The sequence below is a fragment of the Chelonia mydas genome, chromosome 1 (assembly GCF_015237465.2).
Source record: "Chelonia mydas isolate rCheMyd1 chromosome 1, rCheMyd1.pri.v2, whole genome shotgun sequence".
NCBI classification, from domain to species: domain Eukaryota; kingdom Metazoa; phylum Chordata; order Testudines; family Cheloniidae; genus Chelonia; species Chelonia mydas.
Window position 1 is genome coordinate 329,347,862 of NC_057849.1, and position 14,813 is coordinate 329,362,674.

The 14,813-nt window shown below is 44.1% G+C and overlaps 1 protein-coding gene across 1 annotated transcript in view; it reads left to right on the plus strand.

Annotated features, from left to right (window-relative positions):
- Nucleotides 1-1,729: 1,729 nt before the first annotated feature.
- SEMA3A (semaphorin 3A) overlaps nucleotides 1,730-14,813 on the plus strand; it is a 591,215-nt gene continuing 578,131 nt past the window's right edge. The window contains exon 1 of the mRNA XM_043552476.1: nucleotides 1,730-2,047. The gene's annotated coding sequence lies outside the window, so the exon portion shown is untranslated. The remainder of the gene's footprint in view (nucleotides 2,048-14,813) is intronic.

Genomic DNA, 14,813 nt, shown 5'->3' on the forward strand with positions numbered 1-14,813 from the left:
TACACTTCAGCTGGTTTAACTGTGGCTTTAATTGGTTCAGCTTGGATCCGTCAATTACCTAATTAAACTAAACTAATTTACATGAAGTTAAACCAGTTTAAATACAATCTTCATATGAGATTTAACAAGATATGTTTAAAAATGATTTAAAATGGTACATTTATTCTCATATGGACAAGGCCCAAATCAGGTATAATTTCACTGAGGCCACACGGAGACCCATCTGTGGCTGTTTTAAGGCCATGATGGGAAACACCTGAGCTTACTGGCATTTTGTGGTGTTGACTTTCGGCAAAATACCTAAAATTCGTATCACATTTGAAGCACAAAACAAGTACCAGGTCTTTCATTCTGCAATGCTCAGAAAACAAGTAGTTATATTAGTCAGTGCTGTTTTCCCCAAACCTCCAATAGTGTGTTTACCACCTAAATTGAAAGCTTGTGTGTGTATGTGCATTAGGATATTAGTTTGAACAATTATGTTTTTGTTTGGAGATTGTTATTGTCTTGGACTTAATTTCAGTTATGTTAGTTGAAAACAATTATAATTACATTAAATACTGGTATTTTTAAAAAAAAAAATAAAGAAAAAGTATCTCTGTGACATGTTTTTGTGTGTCTCCAATTTCATCTCCTGCATTAATGCTTGGTAAAATAGCTCATTTGTGATAGTCCTGACTGTAAAGTCCTTTTGTCAGCAACTGAAGCTTAGTTACCCAGATATGATGACGAGAAACAGAAGGGGAATGTGTGGCTAAAGTGTATAAGGCTCAGGCCTGGATCTAAGAGGGCCACTTGTTGGACTTGGTTGCAAAAGAAATGAGTTTCACGATGCCATGTCTGCTTTTCTTGCCATAGCACTGCTCAGAAAAAGGCTCCAAATCCTGCAGAAGGGAGTAGTAAAGACAGTAAAGTTCAGTGTGTGAATTGGGTTTGGAAGATAGTTGGTGGACCTTAGCTCACTGGGTGCTCAGATAGTGCTGGGTATGATACAGAGGGGCCATTGACCTCAAAGAGAGTCATGCTAGATTTAAACCAGTGCTAGTGAGAGCAGAATCTGGCTTTTCGTGTTCTGTGAGTGCATGATTTTCAAAATAATAAAATAACTTTACAAAGCAATGCAAGGAAACATAAATTTTGTTAAGGTGGCATTCTGTAATCTGAATATTATCATCATCTGCTGCCTTTGAGTATACTAGTCGGTACTATTTATTGTGTAAGGGCCTTATCTAAAGCCCACTCTGGAGTCAGTGAGAGATTCATGGACTTCAGTGGGCTTTGGATCACCCCTTCACTGTCTTTGGTATCATTTGTTATAGCTGATACGACACTGAGTAGCACTGTATGATTTCAGTGAGCTTGGGATCAGGCTGTAAAAGCCTATTCTCTAACAAACATATTTTTCATGTTAACCTTCATAATCAGCTGGGAACAAGATCATTTCTCCCCCCCCTCCTTTTTTTCTGTCGAGGTGCCCCTAGAAACACAACCATTGTCAAACTGTGGTAGGGGTTTGCTATTTCCTCGTGAACACAGTAGCAGTGCAATCAGCAGTTAACTAATACAGATTGCTAAAATCAATAATGGCTGTTATTAAAACAAGTCTTCATTTAAACATTTTTTATTTTGTTAATATGATACTGGTGGATAATAACCTCCACTCCCTGCCCCCCACTTCTCCTCCTTATTAGAGAAATGCTTTTCCTTGAGCCTCATCAGATGGCCTCGTTAGTGTCTCACTGCCTTTCCTACAGGCTGTGTGGGAACTGCTGCTTCTCCCTGTGATTCCCCGAGCAAAGCTCCTTGCAGCCTGTTGAACTTGGTCTCTGTGGGTTTAGGCTGCTAAGTTTCATGTGTCTCAGAGAAGCACTTGGGCAAGAAAAAGGAGTTCAGAGGTCAGCCAAGGAGAATAACCTAGCATAACAGTTATACTATTGTTGCGCTCTCTGTGTTCAATACCCCTCCTTCGGATTGCTGACTGGTACTGCCTGACTGAGGCTCCAGAGACATTTGCCTGAGTTTCATCCCTTCTCTTTAAAGCTTCAAGGTAGGAACATGATTATTGTTTCCTGTAAACGCTATTTCTGCTTGATGTTACTTTTGCGGTAGTGAGGCCTTCTCCCTCAAACTATGTGTGAATATTGGATGATGTGAATTTAAATGCAGTGATCATGGCAGAATTAGATATCAGCTGTACTCACTAATATGAAAAGTAACTGCTGAGATAGATGTAATTGTTCAGTATTCCTTGTGTGTGTGAAGATAAAATTAGATCATAACAGGGAATATTTAAGATTCTGTTAATGTAAATCCTAAATATCCATACAATGTATCTAGCAATTCATCCTGTGCTTGCGTTGTGATTCAGTTCAGTTTCATATCATCATGGTTATAGCTTGTTAATTTTTTAATGCTCTTCTAGCTGTAGCCACTGCTTCTTGAGTGTGGCACAAAATGGCTATTTGGCATACTTTGGCAGTTAATATTTTTTTGTCCCTAACATGGCCCATATTGGCTACATCTGTATAAGAGATACAATTCTGTTAGCAATCTGAGTTTTCATTACGTGGTTTCCTTGCTGATAGATGTTTTCTCCTGTCCCATTGAATGATCAGGGAATTAGCCTCCTCTCACACTTCAATAGCTTGCCAAATATGGCCCTGAGTCTCCCCAGTCCAACCTGGTTCCTGGAAGAGCTTGCTTGGAAGAACTTGCTTCCAAGGATCTCCCTGCCGGCCCTCTCAGGGGAAGTTCCACTCCGGAGAGAGTAGGCAAATAGGTCCGTTTAATTTACTGGCTGTATTCCCTGGGCTTGTGGGAACAATTCCATGGAGAATTGCTGCCTCACTGGCTCCACCCTCTACTACAGTGCAGAGGCTAAGCTCTGTAAAGCTGCTACCACAGAGGTGCTTTTGCAGGGTGAGCGACAGTGCCATGGAAGTTACACTTCCTTCTTCCATATCCCCTGCAGCAATGATCTACCTGAATGTCATCCCATCTGCCCATGGAGATGAAGGAGATAATGGGGCCTCCCACTATTTCCTTTTTATAGTGCACCATAAAAGTAAGTGTAACCCTGCTGCCTGACAGTGTCAGCAGCAGTAAGGACCAGGTTCAATATTGAGGGGTTCCTCTTAACGTTCCAAAACAGAACAGGCTCAAGCCCCCATTCCAAAATCAGGGACAAGTAACCACCATCCCTCAGTGCCTCTGTGGGGGTGTCTACAGTGCAATTAAAAACCTGCTGCTGTCCTGTGCCAGCTGACTATTTAATTGCATTGTAGAGGCTCAGGCTACAGCCTAGGGTGCTAGGACCCTGTGTGGTGGGAAGGGCCCAGAGCTCATGCTGGAGTTGAGCCCAAATGTCTACATTGTCATTAAACAGCTCTTAGCCCAATCCCCATGAGCCTGAATCAGCTGGCACGGGCCAGCCGCAGGTGTCATTGCAGTATAGACATACCCTAAAAGGCAACACTTCACCACTCACAAGTACTCAATCTGTATATGACAAAAGAAAACTCTTATTAAAAGGGAGAGGGATCTCAGCATTAAGTTGGGGAAAGACTGCAGCAATGATTCAAAGGGATGCTGTGATGGGGTGGACTCCCCATGCTAGCCCTGCAAGAGCTGAATTAGGCCAGGTGGGCCCAATCAGCTAATTAGGCTGCAAGTGGGAGAGATTTAGGATGGAGGTAGCTAATTAAGGATAGGCTCACCTGTGTAAGAACAGGCCGGGCCAGTATAAAGCCAGGTACTCAGGTACAAAGGGGGAAGTAGTGGCTGCTGGGAAGAGCTGGTTGCAGGGAATTGGAGGCTGGGAAACCCAGAGGGAGGAAAGTCAGGTATGCAGGAAGAAGCCCAGGAAAACAACAAGAAATAGGCCTGTACAGGGACCGTGGCTGCTTATTATAGGGTCCTTGGGCTAGAATCTAGTGTAGAGGATGGGGAGCGGCAAGGATGTTGGAGGCAACAGCCAGACAGCATGACTGGAAAGACTGTGAAATCCCTGGAAGGGGAGGACTTTAGTGACCTGGTTGGAGGGCCAAGTCACAGTGTGGAAACTGCAGACGTGGGAGCGAGTGGGGTAGCAGAGCGAGACAAATCAGGAGAAGACAACACTGAAGGGAGATTACAGGGTTGCCAACTGTCTAATCACACAAACCCAAACACTGTTGCCCCTCACCCCTTCCTTGAGGCCCTGCCTTACCCCTTCTCTAAGTCCCCACCCTGTTCACTTTATCTCTCCTTTCTCCATCGCTCGCTCTCCCGCACCCTCATTCACTTTCACCGGGCAAGGGCAGGCGGTTGGGGTGTGGGCTCTGGGTCGGTTTGGACTGTGGGAGGGGGCTCTGGGCTGAGCCTGGAGTTGGGGTGTGGGAGTGGGTGAGGGATGCAGGCTCTGGGATGGAGTTTGGGTGCAGGAGGGGACTCCAGGCTGGGGCAGGGGGTTTGGCTGCAAGATGGGGTTTGGGTTGCTGGCTCTGGGATGGGGCTCAGGGCTGGCACAGGGGGTTGGGGTGCAGGAGGGTGGGAGGGGTGTGGGCTCTGGCTAGGTGGCACTTACCTGAGGCAGCCAATGGGAGATGTGGAGTTGGTGCTTGGGTCGGGGGCAATGAGCGGAGACCCCCGGCAGCCCCCAGGGGCCGCAGAGATGTGCTGGCTGCTTCCAGGAGCAGTGTGGGTCCAGGGCAGGCAGGGAGCCTGCCTTAGCCCCGCTGTGCCACTGGACTTTTAGCAGCCTAAAATCTCCCGGTTTGTCTTCAGTCGTCTCTGAGAGAAAGACCCCGTTTCCGGGAGACCCCTGGTGAAACCGGGAGGGTTGGCAACCCTAAGGGAGAGAGTGCTAGCTAGCAGAGCTAATCCCCAGGACAGCAAGCAGGAGGCGCCGCTCGTAGTGAGTCGACCCCGTGACAGATGCAAACCATAAGTAAAATGCCATCCCACAGTATCTTGGGCAGTGTTCTTTGCCTCAGTTTCCCCCGTAGCCATGTGAAAGTCTGGTGGATGAATGTCCCTTTAACAAGCCACTCCCCTTTCCCTCCACTGCACCCCACTCACAGTAGGCTGTCAAAAGTCAGCAAAGTCCTGCATTCATGGGTTCACTCCCAGTCCTGTTGAGAGGTGTTGGGTAATGGGGCTGCTCACCATTGCTGTTCTTTACTGCTGTTCCTCCCACCTTTGCTGTTCACCGCTGAATCTGCGACTTCCTGGGCTCATTGCCACCACTGCCTCTAGCTGCCTGGTTCTACCACTTAGCCCAGTTCTTATTTCTAGTGATTTCAGCTCTCAATGATTTTGGTTAGTGGGGAACCTCACTGCTTCTGTATCCTGTGTGTTGTCTTTGATCACAACACTGTCCCCCACCAGCTTTAAGGTTCAGACCTTAGATCTGCTCATCAGTGATTTCGGCTCCCATGATCCTTATAGGAAGTACTTCTCTCCACTGTGGTATTTCCATAGGAAAAGCAACAGCATTAACTAACTGTTATTTATGGAAGACTTTTTAGGGTCAGAATCTGCTTTGAAGAGGCATGTTATAAGCCACACTGCAAACAGCAATTATGTAATACTGCAATGTGCATCACCTACACCTTACACTGCAAAAGGGAACTGAGGGTCTAGTTGTTAGTAAAGTAATTAGCACTGCTCAAAATCATAAGGAAGAGTAAATTCTGCCTTAGGATGTATGCATGAGATCCCACTGACTTCTATTGAAGTTCCACATACTCCTTCAACAGCAGAAATGGCCTTACAATGGTTGAGCTTGAAAGGAGAGAGAAATCTTCATAAGGCAGAAAATACCCCAAATATCCTATTATAAATTCTGAAAGTCAGTACTGGTGCTATGGGCTTTCTTTTTGTCCTAGAAAATATCAAATTTCTTCTAGGGTGTGTTAGAAAAAGAGAAAATCAGAGGCAGTTGGGGGATATGATAGATGAAAATAAATGTGGAGAAAAGATTTAAAGCAGGATTTCACAAACTTTGGAACGTTTAGCTCAACTTTAGGGAAATGAAATCAGTCATGTGTCTCCACCATTATTTGCTATGGGCCTATGCTTCTTAATTCATATACCTTGAAGTAGACATAGAGGCAAAATGAGGACAGGCACATACATTGAATTAAGCAGCAGGCCACTACTTTTATTAAACTTTACCACGGGGAGGGGCGCTATCCACCCATCACCCATACTCTCCTGTACCAAGCATTTAAATGGTTCCAGTGCGGGGGTTACAGGGATTCTTGCCTATAACTCATAATGCGGGGTAGGCTCTTCTCTGCCTATCCCCCAGGACTCATTTCTCTCTGAGTCTTAGCAACCTGCCCCCACAAGGGGGATATAGGGTACAGCAGGGTGGGGACCTCTGACCATGAGGACCACAAGGTCTGACCTCAGCCTGTGAAGGTCACATATTCTCACCCTATCACATGAGACCAAGGCCCATCAGCAAAATACCAGGTCTTTTACCTCTGGGAACCATTCTTTTTATTCTCATAACTGCACTAGTAACTGGCCGCAAATTGTGATAAACAAACAACTCCACCCCAGTACCTCAGTTTGGTACTAAACTCATTGAAACTTAACCCATTGTGGCTTCACGTGAGGGTGGGGGGAGGGGCGGAATGGGAGTGAGGCCTCAGGGCGAAGCAAGGATGGAGCACCCCAGGAGGAAAATGAAAGTCTGTGCCTATGTCTACACTACAACGTTGTTCCTGTCGATGTAAGTTGCCAACTGCACGGACCTAATAACTCCACCTCCGTGAGAGGCATAGCACTTAGGTTGATGCAGTGTCAGTGTAGGCACTGCATTGACTGTTCTGGCTGTCAGTCCCTGGTGGTCGACAGCCTCTTGCCACTAACTGAGGTTGACGTAATTATGTACTGTAGACATGGCCACAGCTCTGCTCCTGATCTTTGGCCCTTACAATCATGAATGGGCCTTTACCTGGTATCTTAAAGGGGCAACTTCACCCTGTCAACCAGTTGAGAAAGGTGACATAGAGATGAGACCAAACTTTGCTTTTGGTTCCAACAGTATGAATCTGAAGTAACTCCTCTGAAGTTAATGGAATCATTCTGAATTATGGGGATGTAAGTAAAAGAGGAATTGTGATCCATGAAGGGACGCCCTCCCCCTCCCCCCCGCACGCATGCACACACGCAGTGTCAATGCTGTCAAGGTCACCAGTAATATTAGGTGCCTGTCTAATATACCTGGTGCATACTCTTTTATGGATTCCATAAATATGTTTAAAAGGTTATGACACATCTGAGTCTCACAGCAGTTTCTCTCTCTCTCTTTTGGCCTTCACACAAGACCCAGTCTATCACAACTTAATCCTTCTGTCTCCTTAAAGACAAGATTCTTGATGCATCACTCCTTCATTGAAAGCAGCTGTGCCATCTTTTGTGTATGCTAGTCTGTGGCCTGGCCATCTGCATAGCAGGAAGCACACAAGTCACCCACCACGCTCCTTTTCCTTGGAAGCTACTGCTTAAACTGGGAACACCTCATTGCCTGTCGTCTTTGTCCTTTCCAGTCTGCTTGAGCCCCTGAACTGACTTATGCACCTTCGTTTTCAAAGCATTGTGTGTGGGGTTTTAACCGCTCAGCTCCCATTAAGGTAAGTGGAAGAGATGTGGCTAAAACTCTTTGAAAACCTAATTCATAATGCTGAAACAGACTACTGTAAGTAAGCCTGGATTTAGGAAGCCAAAAAGAAAGTATTGATGAAAGGCTTCCGCTGTGGAAAGACATTTAAGAAAATAATGGGAATGAGGTCAGGTCAAGGACCTGGGGCTCTATTATTGTGATTACTTTTTTTTTTAAAAACCATGCACTAGTGCAGAATGATGTAGCCCTAAGCAATTGCCCATTGCGAGCGTGTACGTGTGTGTGTGTGTGTGTGAGTGAGTGAGAGAGAGAGAGAGAGAGAGAGAGAATGGGCAGGAGATCTGGAAGTTAAACTAATTTATGTTGTTAGAAAGTAGAGTATGCACTAAACTCTTATAAGCAGACTTCTTTAAAAATTGTTTTGTGAGGTCTTTTTGACTTCCCTTAAAGCAATACTTAATGTGGTAGCTGCCAGCTTGTTTGAGTTTCATGTATTAAAGTTCAACATGCTGTAGACAGACGAGAGGATGAGGCCTGTCCTTATGATCCTTTTTAATGCTGCTTTAATCTCATCTTTTTTCAGACTCACTAGATTTCAAGTGGATGGTGTCCCTCCAATACACAATGCTATAACATTTAAAATGTGTCTTTTCTCTTTCTATGAGCATTAAAAACTGGGAGACGAGACTCAAACAAAAGGGAATGGCATTTGGATGAAGCATCTGGGGACAAAATCTCAGCTGTTGTCAATGGATATAGCTCCATTGACATCAGTAGAGCTACATGTACTTACACCCACTGAGGATCTGTCCCTTGGTCTTTAAACTGGTGTCTTTAAAAAGGCATAAAGAAACTCCTCTTTGAAATTCAATGAGAAATGGGTGCCTCACTCTGTTAGGCTTTTTTCCTAAAGCACCTTAACCACAACCAAGTAAAATTATTTTATTTTAAAGAAAAGCCAAAAAATTCCACAGCTGGTGCACAAAATACAGATCAGTGATATCTCTCTCTATATCTCAGCAGTGTATCTTTTCTGATTTAGTCCAACAGTTTTAACTGTGCATGAGATGTCTTTCGGCACTTTGTGCAAATCCATAAAATTACAACATTGGTGAGAAACAAAGGAAAATAAGAAGCTGTGCAATTTAAAACAAATGAGGAAAAATATAAATCTCACATCAGTGTACAAATTCCAAAACTGTATTAGAACGCCAAAGAGAACACAAGGAGATCAGTTTCCTTCATAGCCTGTATTCTCTGTTTCCATTTCTCTCTCCATGCATTACTTGACTTCTCACTGCCAAGCCAGAGAACGGCTGATGAGAGACAGAAGACTAAGCAAATTAAAACAGACCATTCCTAAGGCAACTGGCTGGAGAGTATTTTTCAACCATGCTAATGAAATCCACAACAATTGCAAATGGGGGTCTATGTTTATATCTTAATTTATGTTTCCAATAATGCCACTTATATGAATAACATGTTTCTTATAAACTGGATAATAAACTATAGGCTGAGACCACAGTAAGCCAGCAGAATGGTTTTTGTTGCATTTTTAATCAAATGTGGCTCTAGACGCTAAGTACCAGAATGCCGTTTTTACATCACCACCTTCGCTGAAAATGAGCATTCTCAAATCTTAAAAGTGTGAACAATACAACTTATCCTGAAATTGTATTGAATCTTTCATTTCTATGTGTATGCATCAAAGGAAGGAGAATATAAAGAAACTGTCATTTGGAAATAAATGAACTTTGCATTGAAGTAATCCCTTTGGAATCCTTTTAGCTGCAATATGCTATATAAAGGTATGATTATAATTATTATTTTTCAGTTGCCCCAACACTGCTTAGCTTGGAGTTGTAGGAAAACTGAAGTTAGTAATACAAAATATTTGTGAACTTGGTTTGCAGCACATAGTAAGAAAATTCATCTTTACAAATATTATTGGAGCTGCTTGAAACATTTTTGGACATTATATTTTCCTCTAATTACTGAAGCATTTTTGTTTAGTTAGAGAGAGCGAGAGAGAGAGAGAAAAATTAACCAGTGAGGAGTTTAATACTTCTTAATGAGAAAGCTTGAGCCCAACAAGAGTTGCACAACCTTCCCTATACAGAGCTATCAATTCACCTCAGTACTGACCTGCAGCACCCTTATTATTCTAGTCCTGAATCTCTTATGAGCAAATAATTTGTCTGAGGAATTTAGCCACTCTTTCTGTTTGCAGATAAGCAAATTCTGTTGGTCATAATTATTCACTGAACAATTCTTGATCTTTTAGATGTTTCTGACTATTTGAAACCTGAAATGTTTTAATTTTAACTGTGCTGCTTAGTATTGATTGGGCACACAGGTCACAAGTTATTTCTTTGTTTCCTGACCAGATGGTGTAACTCTTTTAAAGTCAGATTGCCAGTGCATCTCTAAGTGCAAAATGACCGGTCTCTCTCTGTATATCTTACTATCTGTTACAATATTAACTGAAAGTGAGTACAAAAGGACTCTAATAAAGATTAAGTGAAGACCATAGTTTATTTGAGTGAATATCAGAGGCTTTTTATTAGTTGTGCACCTCCCTTAGCAACCAGGTGAAAGGATGGATGAACTTGTTCACAAATGTGGACTTGAATGAGCCAAAAAAGTTCCTTAACATGTGACTCAAGCTGATCAGAGAATGTTTTTCTTCTTTCTGCAGAACACTTCAATGAAAACAAACCAAAAAATGGTATTTGCCAAATGTCCATGGAAAATTTTGACTTTTTTGACAAAAAGTTGTAAGCCAACAATTTTGGACCAAATCCAAGAAATTTCCTTTCAGAAATGCTATTGTGGTGGCTTGCACCCTCCTTCTCTTCTCTCAGGTGGGCTCCCTGGCTGCACTGTCTTCCCTATACATCACAGTCTCCCCTTTTGCTGACCCCTGCTGGGTATCATAAGAGTCCCTGTGACTGTGACTCCCTGGAAGATGTAGTCCTGCGGGAAGCCTGGCCCACAGAGGAGAAAGGGGGGCATCTGAGGCACCCAAACAACTCCTATGAGATACTGTGGTATCACTTCCAAATAAAATGTTCAGATTCAGGGTATTTAATTTTTTTGAGGAAAAGTCCACATTTTCAACCATCCCTATGTGACTTAAATTGAGATCTGAACTCGGGTCCCAGAATTGAACTTTTCATCTATTCGTCTGATATGCCCCCTAAATTCCAAACTATAGATCCAGTTGAGCGAGATATTAGGTTTGTATTTAAAGAGACTTGCTGAATAAAAAAAGGCTAGTGAGTGACAGTTGGTCCTAAAGAAGCCAATGGAAACCAAGATCTCAGCAGCTGTTAGAATCAGGCCTTAAAGTTCAGATAATTTAAACTAAGGTTTAAACTGGTTAATCAGTATACATAATCTGCTGTTTTATGATCATTAGGGGTGCGGGGGAATCTGCTGTTGTGTGTTAGAATGGTCTTGTGGTTAAAACACTAGACTGGGTCTTGAGATGCACCAGGGATTTCTTGTGTGGCCTTAGAAAAATCACTTAGGCCTGGTCTACCCTTAAAAATTAGGTTTCAGAGTAGCAGCTGTGTTAGTCTATATCCGCAGAAAGAAAAGGAGGACTTGTGGCACCTTAGAGACTAACACATTTATTTGAGCATAAGCTTTCGTGAGCTACAGCTCACTTCATCAGATGCATTCAGTGGAAAATACAATGGGGAGATTTATGTACACAGAGAACATGAAACAACATACACACCGTAATGAGAGTGATCAGGTAAGGTGAGCTTTTACCAGCAGGAGAGCGGGGGGGAGAAAACCTTTTGTAGTAATAATCAAGGTGGGCCATTTCCAGCAGTTAACAGGAACGTCTGAGGAACAGTGGGGGAGTGGGGGGAGGAGGAAATAAACATGGGGAAATAGTTTGACTTTGTGTAATGACACATCCACTCCCAGTCTTTATTCAAGCCTAAGTTAATTGTATCCAGTTCGCAAATTAATTCTAATTCAGCAGTCTCTCATTGGAGTCTGTTTTTGAAGTTTTTTTGTTGAATTGCCGCTTTTAGGTCTGTAATCGAATGACCAAAGAGATTGAAGTGTTCTCTAACTGGTTTTTGAATGTTATAATTCTTGACGTCTGATTTGTGTCCATTTATTCTTTTACATAGAGACTGTCCAGTTTGACCAATGTACATGGCAGAGGGGCATTGCTGGCACATGATGGCATATATCACATTGGTAGATGTGCAGGTGAATGAGCCTTTGATAGTGTGGCTGATGTGATTAGGCCCTATGATGGTGTCCCCTGAATAGATATGTGGACATAGTGGGCAACGGGCTTTGTTGCAAGGATAGGTTCCTGGGTTAGTGGTTCTGTTGTGTGGTATTTGGTAGCTGGTGAGTATTTGCTTCAGGTTGGGGGGCTGTCTGTAAGCAAGGACTGGGCTGTCTCCCAAGATCTGTGAGAGTGATGGGTCGTCCTTCAGGATAGGTTGTAGATCCTTGATGATGCGCTGGAGAGGTTTTAGTTGGGGGCTGATGGCTAGTGGCTGATGAAGGTGATGGCTAGTGGTGTTCTTTTATTTTCTTTGTTGGGCCTGTCCTGTAGTAGGTAACTTCTGGCTACTCTTCTGGCTCTGTCAATTTGTTTCTTCACTTCAGCAGGTGGGTACTGTAGTTCTAAGAATGCTTGATAGAGATCTTGTAGGTGTTTGTCTCTGTCTGAGGGGTTGGAGCAAATGCAGTTGTATCATAGAGCTTGGCTGTAGACAATGGATCGTGTGGTGTGGTCTGGATGAAAGCTGGAGGCATGTAGATAGGAATAGCGGTCAGTAGGTTTCCGGTATAGGGTGGTGTTTATGTGACCATCGTTTATTAGCACTGTAGCGTCCAGGAAGTGGATCTCTTCATAGAATCATAGAATATCAGGGTTGGAAGGGACCTCAGGAGGTCATCTAGTCCAACCCCCTGCTTAAAGCAGGACCAATCCCCAACTAAATCATCCCAGCTAGGGCTTTGTCAAGCCTGACCTTAAAAACTTCCAAGGAAGGAGATTCCACCACCTCCCTAGGTAACGCATTCCAGTGTTTCACCACCCTCCTAGTGAAAAAGCTTTTCCTAATATCCAATGTAAACCTCCCCCACTGCAACTTGAGACCATTACTCCTTGTTCTGTCATCTGCTACCGCTGAGAACAGTCTAGATCCATCCTCTTTGGAACCCCCTTTCAGGTAGTTGAAAACAGCTATCAAATCCCCCCTCATTCTTCTCTTCCTCAGACTAAACAATCCCAGTTCCCTCAGCCTCTCCTCATAAGTCATGTGTTCCGTTGCCCTCCGCTGGACATTTTCCAATTTTTCCACATCCTTCTTGTAGTGTGGGGCCCAAAACTGGACACAATACTCCAGATGAGGCCTCACCAATGTCGAACAGAGGGGAATGATCACGTCCGTCAATCTGCTGGCAGTGCCCCTACATATACATCCCAAAATGCCATTGGCCTTCTTGGCAAGAAGGGCACGCTGTTGACTCATATCCAGCTGCTCGTCCACTGTAATCCCTAGGTCCTTTTCTGCAGAACTGCTGCCGAGCCATTCGGTCCCTAGTCTGTAGCGGTGCATGGGATTCTTCCGTCCTAAGTGCAGTACTCTGCACTTGTCCTTGTTGAACCTCATCAGATTTCTTTTGGCCCAATCCTCTAATTTGTCTAGGGCCCTTTGTATCCTATCCCTACCCTCCAGCGTATCTACCTCTCCTCCCAGTTTAGTGTCATCTGCAAACTTCCTGAGGGTGCAATCCACACCATCCTCCAGATCATTATTGAAGATATTGAACAAAACCGGCCCGAGGACCGACCCTTGGGACACTCCACTTGATACCGGCTGCCAACTAGACATGGAGCCATTGATCACTACCTGTTGAGCCCGACAATCTAGCCAGCTTTCTATCCACCTTATAGTCCATTCATCCAGCCCATACTTCTTTAACTTGCTGGCAAGAATATTGTGGGAGACCGGGTCAAGAGCTTTGCTAAAGTCAAGGAACAACACGTCCACCGCTTTCCCCTCATCCACAGAGCCAGCTATCTCATCATAGAAGGCAATTAGATTAGTCAGGGATGACTTGCCCTCGGTGAATCCATGCTGACTGTTCCTGATCACTTTCCTCTCCTCTAAGTGCTTCAGAATTGATTCCTTGAGGACCTGCTCCATGATTTTTCCAGGGACTGAGGTGAGGCTGACTGGCCTGTAGTTCCCAGGATCCTCCTTCTTCCTGTTTTTAAAGATGGGAACTACATTAGCCTTTTTCCAGTCGTCCGGGACTTCCCCCCAATCGCCATGAGTTTTCAAAGATAATGGCCAATGGCTCTGCAATCACATCCGCCAACTACTTTGGCACTCTCGGATGCAGCGCATCCGGCCCCATGGACTTGTGCTCGTCCAGCTTTTCTAAATAGTCCCGAACCACTTTTCTCCACAGAGGGCTGGTCACCTCCTCCCCATGCTGTGCTGCCCAGTGCAGTAATCTGGGAGCTGACCTTGTTTGTGAAAACAGACGCAACAAAAGCATTGAGTACATTAGCTTTTTCCACATCCTCTGTCACCAGGTTGCCTCCCTCATTCAGTAAGGGGCCCACACTTTCCTTGACTTTCTTCTTGTTGCTAACATACTCGAAGAAACCCTTCTTGTTATTCTTAACATCTCTTGTGTGGACTGGTCCAGGCTGAGGTTGATGGTGGGATGGAAATTGTTGAAATCATGGTGGAATTCCTCAAGGGCTTCTTTTCTATGGGTCCAGATGATGAAGATGTCATCAATGTAGCGCAAATAGAGTAGAGGCATTAGGGGACGAGAGCTGAGGAAGCGTTGTTCTAAGTCAGCCATAAAAATGTTGGCATACTGTGGGGCCATGCGGGTACCCATAGCAGTGCCGCTGATTTGAAGGTATACATTGTCCCCAAATTAGTTAGGTCTAGTCACACTGCTCAGGGCTATGAAAAATTTCACGCTTTCTATGCCATAATTAAGTCAAACTAACCCCCACTTTAGACATAGCTAGGTTGATAGAACAATTCTTCCATTGACCTAGCTACTGCCTCTCAGAGAACTGGATTAACTATATCAATGGCAAAAGCCCTTCTGTCAATGTAGGAAGCATCTACTCCAGGGTCCTCAAACTCAAGTGACCATGAGGACTAGTGCATTGGCCGAG